The following is a 23,305-nucleotide window of genomic DNA, read 5'->3' as shown; positions in this document are numbered from 1 at the left end:
GTGCAAGGTCTTGCATATGGGTCGAGAAAATCCCAAGCACAAATGCAGGCAGAGCAGAGAATGGATTGAGAGCAGCCCTGAGGAGAAGGACTTGGGAGAAGTTCAACATGATCTGGCAATGTGCGCTTGCAGTCCTAAAGCCAACCATGTCCTGAGCTGCATCAAAAGGAGTGTGACCAGCAGGTCAAGGGAGGTGACTCTTCCCCCTCTACCCTGCTCTTGGGAGACCCCATCCGGAGTACTGCACTCGGCTCTGGGCTCCCCAGCATAAAAAGCGTATGGACCTGTCGGAGCAAGTCCAGAGGAGGACTATGAAGATGATCAGAGGGCTGGAGCCACTCTCCTATGAAGACAGACTGAGACAGTTGGGGTTATTCAGGTTGGAGAAGGCTCTGGAAAGACCTTATTGCATCCTCTCAGTACCTAAAGGGGACCTGCAAGAAAGCTGGAAAGGGACTTTTTACAAGGGCATATAGTGATAGGACAAGGGGTAATGGCTTTAAACTGGAAGAGGGTAGATTGAGATTAGATATAAGGAAGAAATTCTTCACCATGAGGGTGGTGAGGCACTGGAACAGGTTGCCCAGAAAAGTTGTGGATGTCCCATCCCTGGAAATGTTCAAGGCCTGTCTGGACAGGGCTTTGAGCAACCTGATCTAGTGGAAGGCAGGAGGCTTGGACTAGATGATCTTGCAGGTCCCTTCCAACCAAAACCATTCTATAATTCTATGAATGTCAAAGTTTCAGGCTGTGAAACAGATGTAAATACCAGCAGAAAATCTGTATATGTTCAAACGCCTTAATAAACAGTTTAGGAAACTGGCAGTTATTACTTTTTTTCTTTTTAATCAATAATATCCAAAGATTGTTAAAATCATTTTATTGCAAGGAGATCAGAGAGGAGATTTTAAATGGTCAAAATGACTTTTCTAACTGGTCATTTTTTTTCTCTGCCAACCATCTACCAAAATCTGGAATTACTCAGTTTTTTACTCTTTGGCCAAAATGCAGAATCAGAAAAATCCTCATATGTTAGTAGGCATGAGACAGAGGCACTATTAGTATATTGTTCAGTCAGTTCTATATCCACGTTTCCAGGTCCCACAATGATCAGCAGCCTTCCCACGCCCACAGCATCCATCCCCTCTCCTCGCTCCTCTTGGCTGGTTACAGGTTAGACCCCCCTCTAATGATTTCCTTCTAGAGCACTTACACAGCTGCCACCACAGGGCTCCTCAGGGCTTTTGTGGGGTTTGACCTAAAATGATCACTCTGTGGCATGGGCTCTCTATGACCCAAGCATGAAACCCAGAGCTCGAGTCTGGGTTTCACAATCACAAGATTGTCTCTAACCTATCAAACTCTGGTAAATTATTTGAACTTGAGATTCATCTACTACCCTGATTTAATTTCAGTTTTTTGGGGGTAAAAAGAGATATTTTTAATCTTTATCTTCTCTATAATAACTTTGGCAAAATATAGGAACTATTTAGTGCTGACATACTAAGAACATTTTGTAATAATAAGAGCAGCACTAGGTTGCATATTATTTGAATTAACATGAGAGCATGGTCCTCTGGCCATGACCAAGACCTCCATTCTGCTAAAGTACTAACAAAAAGATGTTCCATATCTCAAATTATCTACAGTCTCAGAGATAAGAGACAACAAATCGATGTGTATAGCTGCTTAGAGATTGCAGAGATAATGCAGTCCTGTGTGGTCAGTGATATATGCAGTGGCCCCAGTAACTTAACCACTTCTCAATTTTTTGTAGAAGGGAGGAGGTCAATCACAGGCCTCAGAGCAGATGGGATGGGAAGGAGGTCACCTACCTAGAGGTATGGTAGTGAGGTCTGCACCACGCAAGGACACACAAAAATGCAACTTGAAATTCTGATTTAACCTTCAAAAAAATTGTTTCTTAGACAAAAGCTGGCCCAGGAGTGGCCCTAGGGTGCATTCAGACACAAATGGTTGCACAGGGTGCCATGGCAGAGATGTCATGCTTAAGCGTAAACTCTCCCATCTCTGCTCCCGCTGGGGACTGGGCAAATGGCTCCAGCAGCTTGAAGTCCACTTGCCTTCAGCAGAACATAGTCTTAAATGATTTCTTCTCTTTTTCTTTTTTTCCTTCAGTGTTGAAAGATGCTTCTTATCTAAGGGAACATGCGTGCAAAGAGCTGCATGCTGGAACCTAAACTGCAGGTGTTTTATTGAGGGCACTGTCTCAGTCGGCTTGGCACTAGTTACAGTTTCACCCCTTTGCTCAGTGGTTTTATTTATAAATAACATTATCCTGGAGGGGAGAGAGCAGAGAATATCAGCACATATGGTATGTCAAATCCCCTACTGCTTGGAGACCCCTGAAATGCTTAGGTACAACAGGGCATGCTTAAGGGTCTGAAAATCTTGCCTTTTGTCATTTTAAGCCAGGCCCTTAACATTATTTTAATGGAGTTGTTTTGAATTTAATTATGCATCTGTTGTATAATACACTTACAATAAATACCTCTAGTTATTGCTCCTTAAAATCCCTTTCTTTCCAGTATTGACTGCTTTAATTTACTTTTATGCAAACAGCCTAGTCGGATTTAATAAAATGTCTTAGTAGCATGTTTAATGACATCATTCCCCCTAGGGACAGTTGGGAAAATGACCTTCCATTTTACGAAAGAAGAGGATTAATTTTTATTGTCTGGCCCAGTTAATGCATGTTTAGACATAAAGGCCCGATCAATATGACAGAGAGTATAGTAATTTTACTCACAGTACTTTCTAAATGGACATTTCTTACTAATCCATTTTTATAAATCACTTTAAAGGCCTTATTGATCTTTAATTGGGAGTTACACCTAATCACTCGAGTGCAACACATGGCTAGTTGAAACATTTTAACCCTTTCCACACAACTCTTTAAAATTCATATCACGAGAACTTTTGCCCTCTCCTCCCCTTTCATATATATTGTGTAGCATCCTTTGCTCTCAGACAGATCTTACCCAGACCATCCCACACCAGAGGAACAAAATACTGGGGAAAAGATTATACCCAAAGCAGTAAAGATACAGTAGTGCATGTGTGTGTCAAAAATACGTCCCTATATGACTCAGAGGTGAAAAGTATATTTCTTTGGACTTTTAAAATACAAATGCACAAAGCAAATACATACAGTGGAAAATGAGGAGCTACAGTATGTGACAGGTGTCTTTTCCATCTCTGACTTCACCAAGCTTATAATCATAATTGTTAACTATTCCTTTCTTTCATTAAAGATCATATAATGTTCTAAAAGTGTTTGAACAAGTATATAAACACATGTTTGAACAAACATATTTCCTTGTCAAAATTCAGTGAAATTTAGAAACTCATAAGTGGATCTTAGAATTTTGTATTGTTCATATAGTCCTAGGCTTCAGAATGGATTACAGTTCTTTCAATTAACATAACTCACTCTTCTTGTTGTGTGATGCATGTGTGTCTGTATGGGTTTGGAGATGTATGAAGGTAGGACATGTATTATTGCGCCTTAATATATAACATCATAAACATAGGCCTATGTGCACAATAAAGAAAAAATTAGCTCAACACATACATGAGTTTTTTAAATTATATTTTTATATCCTTTCAAAAGTTTTGAAAAAAAATTGAACCCCAAGATTTTATTCCATTCTCACAAAAGCATTCTTTCGAACTGAACACTACCTCATGATATATACAAATGTACCAGTGCAATTATATAATAATATTTATAGTCATAGACCAGAAAAATGTCTTCATCTATTTTTACCATCTAGCATTTTGTGAATGATTTTTGAAAGAACCCTTGCAGTTGTGGAGCAGACAGCACTGAATTGGAACCTATTTTATGACTTATGTAATTACACAAATAGAAAACATTACCATAAAACATTAAACTTCTGTGATTACTGCATTCATATAGATTTCTTGATAATGGCTGAATTAATTTTAAAAATATTTAAGAAAATGTCATCTTTGAGTGAAACATTCCCAGTCAAGAAAACACACAAATGTAGTACTTTGCAATGACAATTTTTTACGTTATTATCACATCAGTAACATAAGTCTTTCTCTAGGACACTAAAACATGAAGTTGAGAGAGTTAGTAAGCAAGGAATTTGGAAGTATTAAAGTCCATCAGATAAAATTAATGTGCTTAATTGCTACAATTTCTGAGTTTCCATTATGGTCTTCTATAGGATTTTCTGTTCATCGACGATCAGTGTATCAGTATTCACTTGCCTAGGGCTTGCTAAGCTAGTTGCAGAGGTATATACTTCCGAGTATTCTTGGTAAGGTAAATGGAAGAGCTTGAAATATATCTGATCTTTCAACCAGAGAAGGGAATGTCTCACATCTAACTGTAACAATAAATTCCACCTTTTTGCAGAACACAAGCCCAAATCTGTACATTGAAGGCTGGCAACAGGTGAGTAGGATTTAAGTTGCATGTGAGTTGCAAATATTCCTAGAACTGGCTACATATACAGGGCTAGAGATTTCACATTTGAAAACTGGAAAAATTCTGGCCTGCTTTAGATGGAATTTCAGAACAACACTAGATGCCTAGTGGTCTACCTCCCATTGGAGCAGCCAATAATTTCATTAAAAATAAGGAACTAATCTAACTGATAACTTGTCAAGACCAGGAGTCACAGTGAAGACTTCACATCTATGGAAAGTGTGACCAGTGTTTAGGTGAAACATAAACAACAGCAATTTCCACTGCTGACAGGGAGCCTGGAATGAGGGAAGAGGGAGGTGCAGAATTCACCTCAGATCTTTAAATTAAGTGATGGGGTCACATATTCTATGCAAGAGGAGAGAATGGAGTGGAAATGCTCATCTAAAACTTTAACCAAATCTAAGCACTTGGAAAGTGGAATGAAACATGATTACTAGATGAACTGCAGCAATTGGCTATTCAAAGGAAGGAAAGGAAGGGAAGGGAGGAAAGGAGGAAGGAAGGAAGGAAGGAAGGAAGGAAGGAAGGAAGGAAGGAAGGAAGGAAGGAAGGAAGGAAGGAAGAAAGGAAGGAAGGAAGGAAGGAAGGAAGGAAGGAAGGAAAGAAGGAAAGAAAGAGAAGGAAAGAAAGAGAAGGAAAGAAAGAGAGAAAGAAAGAGAGAAAGAAAGAGAGAAAGAAAGAGAGAAAGAGAGAAAGAAAGAGAGAAAGAAAGAGAAAGAAAGAAAGAAAGAGAGAAAGAAAAAGAGAAAGAAAGAGAGAAAGAAAGAAAGAAAGAAAGAGAGAAAGAAAGAAAGAGAGAAAGAGAGAAAGAAAGAAAGAAAGAAAGAAAAAGAAAGAAAGAAAGAAAGAAAGAAAGAAAGAAAGAAAGAAAGAAAGAAAGAAAGAAAGAAAGAAAGAAAGAAAGAAAGAAAGAAAGAAAGAAAGAAAGAAAGAAAGAAAGAAAGAAAGAGAAAGAAAGAAAGAAAGAAAGAAAGAAAGAAAGAATTTTCTCTACACATAGTAGTTTTCATTCTGATGAGCAAATACAGGAATAAGAAGTATTTTGATCCGGAATTGTCATTCTGTGGGATACAGAAAGCATAGTTATGTCATTAGGTAACAATCTATAATTAACTCATTCAAGTATCTGTGAAGGACACAGCTGAGCCAAGGACAGGAACAGCTATTCCACCCACATGTTCAAATAAAAGCAAACAGAAGTTCTTGCTGTCTGTCACCATAGTCAGAACCTTCACGTAAGATGGTTGATGTGCAGTTATTATTCTGGACATTATCTGTCGCTAGAGAGACTGCATGAAAAATGTTTATTTTCCTGCACAGAAAACCCTGTATTTTAAAGGAAGCATATAGGTTCAATAACTGGGCATCAAAATTTACATTAAAATAAACCAAAATCAAATAATATTTTAACACTTTTAATTTCAAATGTTCTTAACTGTGAGAGAGAACTGAAATGCTTTGGCAGTGCTACTTTAATTTCTGACATGGCAATCAAAAAAGAGAGTAGCAGAGTTAGTTGGTAACCATCCTATTATTAACCACTTCAGCAACAGCACAGATCCCAGCAGTGCTTTATACTCTTTGTTAGAGACATGTTATAAAACATGGTCAGGAGATGTGAAGAAATGACAACAGGACAGCTTTGAAAAATACACACATTATACAGGTATATTAAATGGATACAATGAAACATTAATCATGCTTTTCTTCTCCTGTTCATTTTTAATCTTCACAGATTTACAAGGCCATTTGTGGTGTTCTCCAATTTTGACAAAAATATTTTATTTTCTTAAAATGCTTGTTTCCAAAACATTCCAAAAGTTAATTTTAATTAAAAAATATTTATTGGTTAAAGATTAAGAACTTAATTATTTTATTATATATGTAAAGGTAGATCATAATTGGCCATTAAATTCAAATAAATCATTGTAGATTTACATTGATATGACTGAAAGGAAAATTCGGCTCGTTTTTCACAGTTATTATTCCCACAGCCTCACTGACTTACAGTAGGTGTGTAAATGAGAACATAATTTACCCAAAGTTATTCAATTATGGATACTAATTCCCAAAGGATAAATTTTTATTTGAGGGCAGTTTAGTCTAAGTGGCTGTTGGTATTTCAGCATGGTGTCACATATGTGATGTGGAAGGAAGGAAGGAAGGAAGGAAGGAAGGAAGGAAGGAAGGAAGGAAGGAAGGAAGGAAGGAAGGAAGGAAGGAAGGAAGGAAGGAAGGAAGGAAGGAAGGAAGGAAGGAGAAAGAGAAGAAAGAGAAGAAAGAGAAGAGAGAAAGAGAGAGAGAAAGAAAGAGAGAAAGAGAGAAAGAGAGAAAGAAAGAGAGAAAGAAAGAGAGAAAGAAAGAGACAAAGAGAGGAAGAGAGAAAGAAAGAGAGAAAAAAAGAGAGAAAGAGAGAAAGAGAGAAAGAGAGAAAGAGAGAGAGAAAGAGAGAAAGAGAGAGACAAAGAGACAAAGAGAGAAAGAGAGAAAGAGAGAAAGAGAGAAAGAGAGAAAGAGAGAAAGAAAGAGAGAAAGAGAGAAAGAAAGAGAGAAAGAAAGAGAGAAAGAAAGAGAGAAAGAGAGAAAGAGAAAGAGAGAAAGAAGGAAAGAAAGAAAGAAGGAAAGAAGGAAAGAAGGAAAGAAGGAAAGAAGGAAAGAAGGAAAGAAGGAAAGAAAGAAAGAAAGAAAGAAAGAAAGAAAGAAAGAAAGAAAGAAAGAAAGAAAGAAAGAAAGAAAGAAAGATGGACACTTGTAACAAAGATCTCTAATATTATTAGTTAAAACCCAATTTGACTGTAAACTTTAATACATCTACTAAATGTCAAGCACTACTGGATATAGCAGCAGTTTCCTTAGCCCTCCTTGTTATTAATACATGCTTAGCTGCAGTGGAAATTAGAAGGTCTGTAATAATACCTTTCCAAAAAACACTTGAGATGAAAATTTTGGTTTGAAATTTACTGAGAACTCTATTACTGTAGTAACAAGTTATACAAAAGGCAAATGTTAGGATAGAAGCCTTTCATTTAGAGTAGCTTATTTCTGACATTATATGTATTCAACTTTTTTCAGAAGTGTTAAGAGTCATTGAATTTGACCAGTATGCAATCCACTGCTAAAGAACACATTACTGTGGGGTTTCTTTTATTTTAAAACCATGTGATATTCTTGATACCCAGATTCTTTGTGCAGCACTTGCCATAATCTTTGTCACATCCCTACTTTGTCAAATATGAACCAAGCAGTTCTATGTGTAGAACTTCCTCTGCGATGTATATATGCAACCCTGGATAGCTTAATTTCTTTCTGAAAATGTAATTGAAAGTCACTTAATTTATTGTACATACATTGCATTCTCCTGCCCAAAAATGATATTGTAGGTTTTGCAGGCGCGAAGGAGAAAGCCCTTTGTGTATATGTGTTTCAGGAGAGAGACAAAGTGTGACTGAGAGAGCAGCTTGGAAATTGAAGAAAGAGGAATAACTGAGACGACATTTTGGCTCAACAAGGAAAGAATTTTTAACCCAGTTTCCCCATACACAGCATTGTCAGACTCTTTCATTTGTACAAGACTCCCAGCTCCTCATCTAAAATTGTGTATGCATTAAAAACAAAACAAATACCCCAAAAAGAACAATCAATGGTGCTAGTATTTCTTTTATAAGCAACCCCAAATTATTATTAAATTATTATGAAAAGAAGAGAAGAGAAGAGAAGAGAAGAGAAGAGAAGAGAAGAGAAGAGAAGAGAAGAGAAGAGAAGAGAAGAGAAGAGCTTATTGCAAAGCTATACATCTTAAAGTAGATTTTACTCATGCAGATATATCACCTAAGGAATTTTTGCAGGATTTGGCCTTAATTTCTTTTTTCCTTTTTTTCCCTTCTTTTTGTAGTCTTTTGAGATTCAAAAATACAATTCCAAAGACATTTTCCGTCTTTAAAATGTTCCTGATACAAAATGGCGATTTCTGTGTTAGTTGCATTTCTGTATTTCTGTTATACATCATTAAACAACAAAACACCTTTCAATATTAAGTTATTTTCTTCAAATAATATTTGCTAATATTGAATAACTATTCCTTCCTAGAACGTCTCCAGTTTCTTTACAAACCTCACCACCTCTGTGCGACATTGTAATTTCAGGGGGCCTTGAAGTGTTGTTACCTCTTAGAGTAACCTGACAACTGTTACATAGAGAATTGCAATCTAAGTTGTCCAAGGTTACAAAAGTCCAGCTCACCCATTATATTAATTCTTTTTTTAATGTCACATAAGGAGAAATGCTAGTAGAAAGTGGTCAATTTTGCCTACTTATTACTGAAGTAGCTTAGTTAAGGGGTCCTTGAGCTACCTGCTGAAGTCACAAGTTGGCATGACAACAAACTCAGAGAGCCTACAAATAGGAGAAAATGTATACAGCTCGAATAACCAGAATGTATTTTCTTTGGTTCACTTTAATGACATGGATGTGAGATTCATTTTCTGCACAATATTTATTCGACAGTTGCTGAAGTAAACCATGAGGTAGATAGTCTGGAAGAAATTAGCTTTATCAATATGGTTGTTGCCAATCATGACGGTATCTCAGGCCACATCATTCACCGTGGTACTGCTAATCATCTGCAATATCCTCACTAGGTGGGCTGAAGCCAGAAGGCATCACTATGTCCATGGGCTTTAGCTAAATCTTAAGCCATATCTGGGATCTTAACACTACTTTTTCCCATCCATTCCAATCTAACATTCTGTTTTCCCATCACACTACCTTCAACTCTGTCTAAAAAGCCTGTATTGGTGGAGCCAGGCAAATTCACAGTTTGTATCGCTTCTGAGAATTGTAAATAGAGATGTAAATAATCACAGTTCATTAAACAGGATGATCTTGGTAAAATTTTGCCAAGTTTCTCTGTGCATAAGACCCTCCATTGTGCTTGTGTAATTTCCCAGAAGCTCAACAGCTAACAAAAGTATGCACTGGAAAGTGAAGCCATATTTTCTGCCATTTCTACAGAAAAAAAAAATTCTAAACATTATAGTTGGTTGATATGCTGCTTTTGGATGGATTTTTCTGGGAAAGAAGAGAAAAAAGATTGCTTGCTTGATTATTTCTGAATCACAGAAATATTCCTGCAAATTTTCAGATGAATTATGAATGAAAATTTACCTCAAAACTTAAAGAAAAAATATTTTTCTGATAAAACTGTAGACTTTTCGTATCATTTTTTACCCTTTTATTTTGTTGTTATGGCAGATACAATAACTATAATATCTCAAAACAAAAAATGAAAACTACAATTTAAAACGTGGAAGCAAAGTGGTTTATTTCTCTTCCAAATCAAAGTTTGGCATTTCGATTTCAAATGAACCACTTTTTTTTCTTTCTCACGCTCTCTATTTCTTGCTTTTTTGGGGATTTTTTTGGTGATAAAAAAGTCAGAGTTTTCCAATCAGATTCAAATGTCATCTCATCTGAGAGGATGAAAAACATGGACTTCCCCCAAAAGAACTCCACGTTGCTAAAGATAAAAGAAATAAATTAAAGCTTTCCTTCTAAACTTAATTCTTTATATCTTGGAAGATTTCTGGGTTATTTTATTTTTTGTGCTTTCATGAAGGGTTAAGAGGTATTTCTCGCAGTCAATGATACAAAGAGAAGCCAGCAATAATTTGACATGAAACCTCAGACTACACTTAAATTGTTTGATTTTGTAACAGCAAACAAGAATTTTATTAATATCTTATCCACTGCTAGCCCCAAGATAGCCTCTTATCAACACAATACAACACAACAACGTCACAAAAGAGATTAGGACAGAAAGGGATATAAAAAAATACTATATCATTTGAAATGGCAAGGGACCGAATGTTATAGTTCCTTTATGGAGAATCAAATCCATATTTATTATCTTTTCTACTTTAAAAAGTCACAAATCTCTTGCCAAAATTACGCCTTTCCTTCCCCTTTTAAATCCTTTCACATCACTTGCAATACAATTCCTCACTAGGCTGCCTTGGAGTAGTATGTCATTCTAAAGTAGAATTGGAAAAATAATTGGTGTAACGGCCATACCTTCGAAAAAAACTATTCTTGAATATCTAAAAAGTGAAAATTTACTGATAATCAGAAATCTAAGTTACTGTTGGGCTGTGGATACAGTAACTTTTATTTGTCAACCATTTACTTGTGAAATTACTCAAGCATTTGCAGTGATAGCATACATTGTAAGGTGCAATATGAACAGTAACATCCATCTGAAAATGTTCCTAGAAAGATGGCATCCAAAATATACATATACATATATACATATACATACACATACACATACACATACATATGAATGTGTTAGGGTTGGAGCACAGCATTAGAAAGTGACAATGACTTCTATACTTAGATTGTCTAACATATTCCATGATTTAAAACCTTCCAAATGCTTTATCAGAGAACTAAAATACCACCACTGCTTGCAGTTAGACAGTGAAACTTGGCACAAGAGTAGTTTTTTGGCTAGAGAGGTGTCTTTTGCCCACCCTGTGGAGGTACCTTCAGATTTGGCAGAGTTATAAATCGATGGAAAATTATTTCCATCACTGGCACTTAGAGTTTGTCTCTTTCTGTTATTATTGCTCATGGTCCACCCTGTCTTCTCTCTTTCATTCCACACAGGTCACCAATAAAATACATCTTTGTTTTAAATTTCCTTAAGGAAAATAAAATGCTTTTAGGATGAACTGGGAACCAGCAGCTTGCAACATCAACCCCTATTCTTTTTACTGATGTAGTTTATTTTTGCATTTAGTGCTTACTCCTTACTGCTGACCTGGGCCAGGAAGAGCACACACATGTCCAGCACTGTAGGTTTAAGTTTCAGGGCTCCTACGAACAACACATTTTCGCACTACTCAACCTTGATTCACTCCAGAGAGTCCTGTGGGAAAAGTAGAGTTCTTTCTTTTTTCTTTTTCTTTTTCTTTTTTTTTTTTTTAATGTTTTCCAGTTATTGTAATTGACATGACTAAAAATTAGTATTTTAAGCCTGCTAACAAGATATCAATTTTCAGTTTTGCAGGAAAACTTAAATCCAGTATAGTTTGACTCCTGGGGCCTCAGCTGACACTTAATAGCATTCTTTTCATGTCCCTTTTGGTAAACGCATCACAGACATCACACGTTACATTTCTGTATGTACATATACAGTTGTGTATAGCATTTCTAGGGAAAGAACATAAACTAGGTAAGCCAGTGCGGCAGACTGCAGTACCGCAGGGACACTCAGGTCAAGTTTCAGCTGTCTTGACAGGAGAGCTGGACCCTGCTGAGGTCCATGGTGCCACCACTGAACCTAGGTGGCTTCATGTAGCTGCAAGTCTGTCTACACTACCTTTCAAACCCATTTCATTTTGATTTTTCTAAAAGCAGCTTCTGGCCCTCTAGACCACAACAATCTGTCACGTCACTTACCAGCAGCAGTGCATAAACTGGAGTGCTAAATATTCCCATTGAGAAAATGGACAAAGATGTGAATGCTGGGGGAAAAAAAAATCACAGCACTTACATCCTGTCCCAACTATTCAACGTACGTTTGAAATGCATATTGCTCTTTAACAGAACCCAGCTTCACTCCTTACATAAGCAAAACACATATGACTTTTCAATCCATTTACTTGTTTGCCTCAATGAAACTTTTGTAGACTTTAAGTGCTGCCATGCAAGTCAACAAAACAAAGTTATTTTTTTAAGTTCTGGAATGTATAAAAAAACTTTGGAACCACGGATTTCATGGGATTTGCATGTACTTGATGTATAACTTTCTTTTATTTCCACATTTTCTTGAAGAAGTATTTTTTAAGCTGATGGTTTTAATACTAAATCTCCAGTGTAGGCATATTTTTAAGGTTGAACATTAATGCCTCAAGTAGAGTAAGATATTTTAACCACAATAGGGTGAATGGTGATGCCAGAAAATCTAATGTGATTTCAGACACATCGGAAGCAAGAACAGATAAAGTTGAAACAAGTTTTGATCCTTACTGTTACATTTATGTAACATACATTTTTGCTTGAGTAGTGCAGTTGTAGCTGCTGCAGAATTCAGCCCAAAAAACAGAAGTGAGCCTGTGAATGACAAGATAAAAGGCCATTTATCTCTGAGCAACGGCTACTAAAATAGTATCAGTTCACTTGTAAGTTTTTCACACAGGTCAACAAAATCTCTTACCTTCCTCATTCAGTTCTTTGGAGCGTCACTGATACAATTGTGGGCACCTTAACACTAGGAAAGAAGTGCTGAGGTGAGTCTGAGGCATCTCAAGCTTAATTTTAAAGGATGTTCATTTAACATCAAGAAATCTTGATATGAATTTTTGAACTACCATGTTTTCTCAAAGTACTATATAGTTTTGGCCTGGTTCCACTTTAGATTTTACATTCACTTTAACCAGAAATCAAAGCTAAGTCTGAAAACAGGGTAAAAAACAAGTGTTCAGGAACCTGAAATGGCAGAAGTTTGCAAGGATCTGTTAAATACTGAGAGACAACAGCTTAGTTTCTGTAAAATTACATTGCTTAAGTCAAAACTAGTTTTGCATTTTTAGGACCATAAAAAATCCCAGTGTGAAACCACAAACTCCTGCTTTTTCTTTCTTCTTTTTTTTTTTTTTTTGCTTTTTTGTAACTTAAAAAATATCCAAGTGATTTAAACCATATTCTCTAAAAACAAGTTTATCCTGTGCCGAGACCTTGTGTGCCAAGTTTCAGCACACAGCATATTTTTATAGGCTGAGATATTAACCTCTCAAAACAGAAGCCTGTTATGGAAATATTGTTAATCCCTTGACTAGTGGGGCATAATGAGACATTGACCTACTAGTTTTCAAATGTGAAAGGGTCCAATTTCTGACCTCAGTAATAGTGGCCCACATTGAGAGGAATTACTTTATGTTCAAATACTTTATTCACTCTCAAAAAGACCAAAATTCTACAAATATGGAAACTTAGATTTATGAGCTATAACATGTCCCTGAAGGTAATTAAATAGCTGTAGATAATTGTGATCATGTAATGCAGGTTTACAGAAGCATACACACTTCAAGATTATGTACTAGCTGTGTTGGTAAGTGGTAACTGTCTCATAAGCTTTGAGATATTTAATATTGTAGAGAAATTCATACAACCACATGAAAAAAATGAGTCCCATCTAATCTCTAACATTTTTTGTGGCATTACTTTTTTGAATGAACTTCATCACTAGTGAAAATATTTGCCAGTTCATAACCTAATCATTCTCTGTTCAAATACAAGGTTCCTGCTTTTAAACTGTTTTCAGTCTAGTCTCTGATTCCAGCAGCACAAGAACATTTAAATGTAACAGGTCTTAAAGGTAAATAACTTCTGGAAATGGTTCAATACGAAATATTATGTGATATAAAACTTATTATGTGATTATCAACTCAGTGACACTAGACCGATGGGATCACCATAGAATGTCTAATGTAAGAATAAAGGATAATTAATTTAATAAATGGTGATGTATTTAGCACATACAGACAATTACTAACACACTCTAGGGCAAAAGTTGAAATACTTGGTATGTATGTCATACATATGTTACAGATTTATTCCTGAACACAAAGGTTATCTCTGTAATGCAGTCAGGGGGTGTAACTCCAGTGCAGACAGCTGTACCTGCTGTCAAATCAGTGACAGGGAAGCAAAGATGTGACAGCAGAGGCTTCAGCTTCCTAAATACGAACCTGGTATCCCGAGCAGTAGTGTACAGCCCATGGTGAAACTCATGCTACCACATTTTGCAGCTAAGTGTATGTCCCTAAGTGGAGAAGCTGAATTAGATACAGCATCTTCAGGAAGGTGAGGAACACAAGCCTATTTTCTGTCCATCTCTCACCAGAGGATCCTGTGTCTGCCTGAGTCTTTAGAGATAACATATTCCTAACTTGATCATTCATGTTCAGAGAAAAACTAAGGAAAGCGAGTCTCCTCATAAGTAGTACCTTAATAGACTAAAGATGAAAGTCAGAATGCAACACCACTAAAGATTGTTTTAGATTAAGTTCACTAATACATGTGACAGGATCACATCTGTCCATGCACTGAATCCAAGCATATACAAAGATACACAAAAGAGAACTGGTTCCAGCCTCACTTCAGACATGTTGCAGCTTCCAGCCTAAACCATAAGTGTGAAAATCCTGAAGAATTCTGGCTATTTTGAAAACATTCAACCTTCTGTAGCTGTATAAGTGTACAGAATGACTTAGCATGTTGTATTTGCACAGAGTATATAATACTCAAGTGTATACATGTATTGTATAGGATGTGTTGTTATATATATGACATCTACTCTGTGTGTGTGTATATTGCACATTTCAAACAAAAACTATTTCAGAGAGAGAAGAGGAACATTCTTTGTTTCAAACTTTGTTAGTTTAACATTTTCACAGATGCATAAAAAGTTACGTCTTTAGAGAAATACATTGAAACAAGCTCCTTTCTGCAAACAATATTGGTTTTGTGAATCAGGCATTCTGATTAAACAGTGTTCATTAAAATAAAACTCTGGCAAACCACACTGCTAACCCAAACATCCCTTCAGTCAGATGACACTGTAATACTTCATGAGGAATTTGGACACTGGATCTTCTATTATTTTTACTAAGAATAACGGCAGACAACCTCTGCAATTAATTCCATTGCTAGTTGTGTTTATATATACATGCAGCTTCAGTAACAACTTAAGCTCAAACGTTTAAGCAAGTGAATAACGTATGTATATGTAAAGATGAGTCCAAACCCAAAAACCTTTTGAACGTTTATAACCTTGCCCGTGTTGCCTTCCAGAGAATCACTGACCACCTCAGGTATGAGTCAGGCACTAAGTTCAGTCCTACAGAGGTGCCAGTTTTGCTGAGCTTCTGTTGTGATTTTAATAGGGGAAGCTATAAATTAATCAAACATATGAGGCTTGGTGAGGGTTCTATGAATTATATTTTTGGATTTAGCTACCCAAATTCAATTTTATACCCCTAAATCCTGCTATGTCCAACTTCTGAGGCCAAAGAGCACCATAGCACACCAGGGGATTTTGTCATCTAATCCTCCCAGCATGCCTCCAAACCCACACTCCTGCTTTCCTTTCCATGGAAAAAGGGCTGTGGGATGCAGGATGGTACATGCCAGGATTTTACCCTGTAATGGAGACACGATATGACGGCAGAGTGGGAAAGTTGTCAGTGTGTACACATTTTGAATGCGTGTAAGCCTCAGGCTCAAACCCTGCGGACAGCCTTAAAGAGGGGTCACATCATACCAACTCTCAGGGGAAAAAATATGTTTCCCAGTATTTTTATGTAGCAGCTGGCACATCTGGGGCACTACTGTAAAATAAATAATAACCTTTCATAAACTGATGTTGACACCCTGCTCCAAGCTCAAACAATTAAGCATTTTGCTTTGCTTTTGCCTCAGAGACAGAAATAAAGAGTGACATATCCCACATGGCTAAAATTCCTTGGCCTTTCTCTCAGTCACATTAACATTATTAAAAACACGTAAACTTGGGGTTTTTTTGCTGTTGTTGTTTTGATGTTCACATTGTTATTTTGTTTGTTTCCTTATTCTGCTCCAGTCCATTGTTTTCACTTATTACCCATGCCACGAACAATAACCGATGAAGCAGCAAAAGCCCTGTGCAATTGTTTGGAGAGCAGCAGTAGTCCCATCGTGCTGCCAGGATTTCAGCCCAGCGTACCAGTTCAGCATACAAGGTTACCAAAAAAAGGCTGCGATAGCTCAGATCTGCCTCTCCCAGCTAGAAAGACTGAGGAAACTCATAGTTAAAAGAGGAGCATGTGTGGATGAGGACCATCGGTCCTGCAAGTCCCCTCCGAAGGGGAGCTCAGCGCTGAGCTGCAGACAGCACATGGCTCCCTGGCACGCTGAGCTCTGCCAGGTCCCAGCTAGATGCATGGTACCCAACTTTTGAAAGCAGGTACTTTGACAACCCTCTGCAGGAAAGGTCAAAACATCCATTTTATTCTGGAAATTACTATTTCAAGAAAAAAAATGTTATTTTTCTTTTTAATGTTGTTGCAACATTCACGTTTAAGCACCAATAAAAAGACACCAGTTCCAGGCATTATACTAACTGCCTAAAGCATATCCCCAGAAGCACTGAAGAATCTTTAAAACTGAGACTTGGGCAGCCAGCTTTCTCACAGTAATTATTTTCCACCACTTACTCTGGGGTAGAGTGCATCAGTCCTTTCCAAAAACACCATCATACAAATACATTTTGCCACAAGCAGACAAGGGCTTTACATTAAAATCTGCAACCCGTTTCATATAAGCATGAATGTATTTACTGTAAAGTCGCTTGCAAGCTCTTTATTTTGCTCTAAATATTTCACAGCCCTGAGAATGTTACTAATAAAATGCTCATGCTCATGTTCAAAACATGATGGTCTTTGTAATAAACTTAAAACAAGGAGAGAATTATTTAGAAAACTTTTGCTCATCCAGAGCAAACAATGTACTCTTTTTTCAGAAGAATTTAGGAGGAAGACATAAGACTTAAAATACATTTCAACGTTTTAATTTAAAGATCATAATAAAGAAACAACTCTGCAACTTAAACAAAACGTTCATTTTCTCTTGTTCTCCGAAATAAGAAATATTCACAGTGGTGATACAAGAACCTGCAGAAGAACATACACTGATTAGATTAGATAAGCATGAACAGCAATAGAGATCAAACTTGAAACCAGCACACATATCAGCTATGCAGAGTTATTTTTATCATCTTTGATTTATACCCAGCAATGAGATCCAATTACGAGAAGCAGAAATATCAATTAAGTAGGAGAAAAGTTTTATTAATGGGACAATAATATTTTTCTTGCTGCTTGGGTTGTCTGTTTGTTTTTACCCAGAGTAAAACATCTTCTGAATTTTACAGAGAAATTAGGATCTCTAAATGACTTTCCTGAGAGTAAACCACATGCTGCCGAGCCTTTGGTGCTGTTTCTGCAAAAAGTACATCAGTGTTCATTCACAGCCTCATCCCACTGTGCCATCCTGGAGGTACCTGGGCACCCTGGCCGCTGTGACAGGGCTCAGCAGCCTGACCCTGGGGAGGTGCCAAGCTCACCCCAGGATAGCTCACCCTGAGATAGCTCACCCCGGGATAGCTCACCCCAGGATAACTCACCCCAGGATAGCTCACCCACAGCTGCTGCACCCGCGTATGGGAACACTGAGCTGGAAACCCCACCAAGAAGTAGAGCCTCTAGCTATAGTGAATGTAGCATTGCAAGGCTTGGTTGGGTTTTTTCCTCTTTTTTTTTTTTTTTTTTTTTTGCCAGTTTTACTTTTTAGACAGTTTATGCTTCCACTCTCAAAACAGATTTTATTCTAATAAAGGCTTTTATTACTATTATTCACCTGTCATTACACAGCATTAGACAATTAAGTAGCATAGTCCAGCTTTCATAGTGGAGAACATTCCCTTTCGCTTTCAGAATGGAATGGGAAGACAACGTAAACAAAATATTTCATTAAAATATAGAGCTGCAGTGTTATTTATTAAAAAAAAAAAAAAAAATTAAGCATTGCCAAGACTGCCACCTACGCCTAAAAAACTTTGCTATGAAAACTCACTGGCATGAGGAAAAAGAAAAAAAAATATCTATGGGCATGAAACAGTCTTCAGTCACAGTTTGATTGCCAGGCGATTGACAAAATAATTTGTACCCGTCGATTTTCATGAAGGAAATTTTTACAATGGATTTGCCAAGCAGATTTTTAATTTTAATCAGTAATGAAAAAATGACAACATGGATCACAACAAGACATCAGCCGTTAAATGGGCTTTCGCGATTGCTGTCAGGACGACTCCATTAGGCAGCCATACCTTTGTGGGCATCAATCACGCTCTTCAAACTCTTGTACATCTTCGAGATTTAATTAGACATTTAAGTTCTTTACTAGCAATTTGCAAAACTGTCACTTACTAAAAGTGCAAGACACCAAAAAAATTTTAAGAGTGAGAGAGTGATTTCTTCTGAGCCCTAAGAGACTGTTTATCTCATTCCTAGGAGCAGTTTTAAAGCCACCAGTACCCTCCGCCAAGTCTGGCCAACGCCTTTGAAGGCTAATTGCTCCTGCAGCCTGAAACCAAGCAGAGAAGTACCTCAGACACAGCTGCAAGCTGCCTTAAATGTCCGTGTTGCAGTAAAAGAAACACCAGGGAGGGAGGGTGGGTTTGTGCCTGTGCGTATTCACTCCGTGCTGCTTCCAGTCAGGTGCGGCAGAAAACACTTTCTCAGCTTTCCAGGAGAACTGCTGAGTCTGGGTTGGGAAAAGCTAATGAATGTCTGAAATCAATTCTTTCTAAACCATCCACGAAATCAGCTCCTTGCTGTTATTAGTGATGGAGCTGTGCACTGGGGCAATGAGCTCCCAGGCCAGTTGGTCAACATCTCCAGCACACATGGAGGAAGGACCTGCCCATCATGGCCATCCTCTTCCAAATCTCTGTGCCTCTGTAGGGGTGTTGCATTGCTGGGACTGGCTTTTCTCTTTGTTCAGAGACACCGGCACATTCTTGGAACAAACAGGGAACATTTTTAGTGCTCTTTTAGTCTGTTTGGATGGGAAACTTTGTCATCATTTTGCCAAAGAGGTCTTCAGAGGTTTTGTGATGGAGTGTCATGAAGAAGGAAAAGCACTAGTTGAAAAAGTTTAAGGTTTTGGTAGATATCTTATTCTTGTCCTCCAGATTTCCAAAACCAAATGCTGTAGTCTCCTTTAAATGAACTCTGGCATACTACATAGCATTAGAGAGATAAATATAAAAGGTGGATTGTGAAAATGCTGTTACTCACCAGTGAAAAATTTGCCCTGGGCAAAGATGTACAGTAGAGAGTTATTTTCAGGCTAAAGTTTTTTTTATGGGATTTTTTTTCTCTTTGGTGGTGAAATGAGGGGGCAGGGATGCTCGGTTTTCCTACAGATCTTCAGTAGAACAAGCAAGTGCATCAAACTTCAGTCATTAGCACATTAGAGCTAGTTACTAGTCACTGGTCTGAACTGATATGGGAACGTTTTTGTATTTTGCAAATATGCCCTCACAAAGATTACCTGTTCTCACCTGCGTAAACTCCTCATTGCTTTACCGAGGGAGACAGATGACTCTGTGTCTTATTATTCAGGTGAAATTAGCTCCTTGCATTCCCAAGCAACCACAATCATTGTCATGGCAATTTTCATGACTCTCCTGGGTAAATATAGTACCCGTTCACATCAGCGAGAGGGTGAGTTGTGGCAGGGTGACAAGATGCAGGCAATTATATATTTAGGAGCACAGGGCCGGGGGCTCAGCCACTGCGCAGAGAGAGGGTAGCCAGGGCAGAGCTGGTCGTGCCTGAGCTTCACCCCTCCACCACTGGTGTCCGTGTACTGGGGCTGTGGAGATCAGTGGTGAACGCAGGCTTTGTGTGAGGCTCTCTCTGACCCCCATGCTTCAAGAAGAGCTCCTGCATGTGCGGCGTCCCTGGCACTGGGGACATCGGCAGCAGCAGTGGCAGGGTGACAGGCATCAGCAAAATCAAAGGAGACATCTGGGCTCCAGGGGAGGAAGTCAGGGAGTTCCTCTCAGTGCTCAGGGGGACACACCACCCACGCCAGTCGTCCTGGCCAGAGGAGCAGCAAGCACAGAGAATGAGGGAGGAGGAAATAAAATCATCTCTCCCTGGAAAACAAACTGAAAAGAAGATGAAGTGAGGAGATCCTGCTTTGCACTGCCTTCCATGCAGCTGGCACAAACACGTGCCCGGTCAGTAGGTATATCTGGTGTATCAAAAGGAAAACCAAGAGGATGTTACCTGCAGCAACTTTGCAGTTTTGCAGTTACCACCAGTTCTTTAAGGTTATGTTACCAAATCCCTCTGATTATTCATCAGTACCTCAGTGCTTCAGAAATGGAGAGCACAGAGCAACATGTGCATCATGAACCTGCACTTACACAAGCACACGGTGGTACATGGTGCACTGTCAGCCAGACCTGCTGCAGACATAAACAGCAACATAGTAACATCACACTATAGCACTCTTCAAATTCCATGAGCTTCCAAACTTTGTAGCTAATTAACCTCTACATCACAGCTATGAGGCAGATGTCTGTTAATAATATCAATATAAATGACTTTTCAAATGAGAATACTGAGGCTAACAAGGAACATGATGCCAGCAACCACAGGTCAAGTGCTACAGCATGAAGTTTGACTCCATCTCGCTGCTGATTTTATAAACTATCTTTAAAAGATGCAGTCTTAGTAAGCAAATATATGCACATATGAATGTGCATATAAAGCCTCTTCCTCCCTCTTTTCATATATACTTACACACACATATATTGCAAAATTTAGCATTCTTTGTATTAAAACTCTGCTTGCTTCAAAACATACAGTCCAGTTATAAATGCCTTTTCTACACTGGAGGGGCAGTGGCCAGAGGACTGAAAGGAGCAGGACTGGAGAGGAGTTTGGCCCTGCAGCCAGCATGAGCAGTCCCAGGGCTCTGTTGCTTGGGGCGATGCAGGGCTATGGCCCTGCTGCCAATCTACAGCACAGCTTGTGCTGAAATGACCTGTGCGCTGATGAAGCAAGAATTAGTTCCCAGCAGCAGCACCAGGATAATTAAACCACCCTGAGCCATAATGCCTTCCAGCCCTGCAACTTCAGCAGTGTGCTTGCTCCTATTTCCCATCACGCTGCAGGATCCCTCATGGCATTTTTCTGTCCCTTAAAGCATTAGGTGGAAAAGGCCAGTCACCTGGTTCGTCCATCCCCTTGGCAATACCTTCTTCAACTTCCTTATTCAAGCACTGCTTGGAAAAGGTTTCCATTGACTCAATGGGTGGTTCTTCTGAGTAAGGCTTAAATAAAGTTCGTGAGATTTGGCCACCAAAGTGTGGTGACAAGAGGGTACAGACAGCAAAGCCTCTTGCGTTTCGGTGCTGGTCCAGCAGGGTGTAATACAGAGGACTCAGGAACACATCATGAATCAGCCACTTCTCACCAGCTGGAGCATTCGGGGAGTGCTCCTGCCTGCCCTGGACCATCTCTGTCCCGGCCTCACCGTCAGCCCCATGACTCACAGAGAAAAGGGGCCGTGGGCTGGGGCAGCCTCCCCACTCTCCAGCAGTTGTCCAAGGGCACTTCTTCCAGCTTGCAGAAATCACCAGGACTTTAGACCCTTAGTGGTTTTTAAAGCTGTTTTGGCTCTTCAGAGCCATGTGCTCGTTTTACAATGTAACAAGTCAGACCTCTCTCTCAGTGCCCCATCTGAATATATATATTCCCAGTTGTTTAAATCCTGCTCTCTCAGCTTTGGACACCTTAACGCTTCCCATGTCTATGTGCTCCACAGCAAGCTAGTTCAGCCAGCGATGAGGCAGACCTGAAGGAAGAAAAGGCGATAGTCTTTGCCAAAGATGCCCTTGCAACTTCACTGTGTCACATAGTACTGATCTATGAATCTCATTAATTTCAAAATACAAAAATGTTTGTGGCTATCGTGAGGGAAGGAAGCATAAGTTAACTTGCTGCCTAGTATGAGACCTTGGTTTAGAAATTTCTCTCCTGGCTAGAAACTTCTAGTTTATTGAAAAAAAACAGCTTGAACAGGAAATAATCCATTTAAATAGAAATTGTCAATGCCTATAAAGATATTGTTCGAGCTCCTTTGTCAGAGTATCTGATACAAAACCCATTGGAGATAATCGAGTTTTTTCACTGGTTTGGGTGGTCTTCCTTCATGCAGCTCTTATCTCCTTGAAACACTAAAGATAGATATGTTGGTTTTACTCAAATTTTTCAGTCTTCTAAAAACCAGGTTTGTACAATAGAATTCTAGTCCCTTCTTGTGGATTTTGCCATTTGCTTTATTCATGCAATCAAAATCTGATCCTTGGACTCTAGCAATTTAAATAAATCTGCATTAGCAGATGAGCTTTATACTTCTAAGTGATGGGTGTAAACTAAATACTAAAAATATAGAAAGATCATATGTAGACTAGTGTTTAGCCTCATATAAATCAAGGAAAAGTTAAAATAATTCAATAGATCCAAAATTTCAAGTTTTACATGGAGTCTCAGTGGAGATTGTGGTTTGTAACTTCCATGCATGCAGTGGATGAAGTGGCTCTATATACATATTTTCTCATCACATCTACAAACTAGCAGTTCTACTCATTTCAGTAAAAGTCACGACCAGATGAATGTTAGGCCTGTGTAAACTGCTCCAAGACAAACCTTGCTTCATTTTGGATATTGGTGATAAATCAAAGCTCAGCAGAGGTGAGCTGAAAATTTATATTGGATGTATTGACAGATTTGTTTTTGTTAGCAAATTTAGCCTGTAAGAATAAGAGCAATAGTCACCTAACAGAATCCCACATCTCTAGATTAAAGATACTTTTACAGTCAGTTAAGACTCTCTGATTACTACCAGCTAATTTCTAATGAGGCTGGGCTGTAATTTGCAGGTTTGCTTCAAGTCCAACTTCCTCCATCCTCAAAGCCAAGTGTTACATCAAATAAGCCTCAAAATTCCCACTTAATTTTGACTTCCACTTAACTCCTTGACTATCTGCCACTGCTCCCTCCCATTCCCACATCTATTATTTATACAAACACACAGACATGTAGAATGGCTGCAGCAGAATCCATTCTTTTCCACAGGCTCTCCTGAAGTTTCCACCCTGTGAACCTGAAAGCAGAAAAAAAAAAAAAAAATATATATATA

Source organism: Caloenas nicobarica, chromosome 5 (genome assembly GCF_036013445.1).
Source record: "Caloenas nicobarica isolate bCalNic1 chromosome 5, bCalNic1.hap1, whole genome shotgun sequence".
Lineage (NCBI taxonomy): Eukaryota > Metazoa > Chordata > Aves > Columbiformes > Columbidae > Caloenas > Caloenas nicobarica.
The sequence above is the reverse complement of the archived record's forward strand: the minus strand, read 5'-3'. Positions refer to the sequence as shown.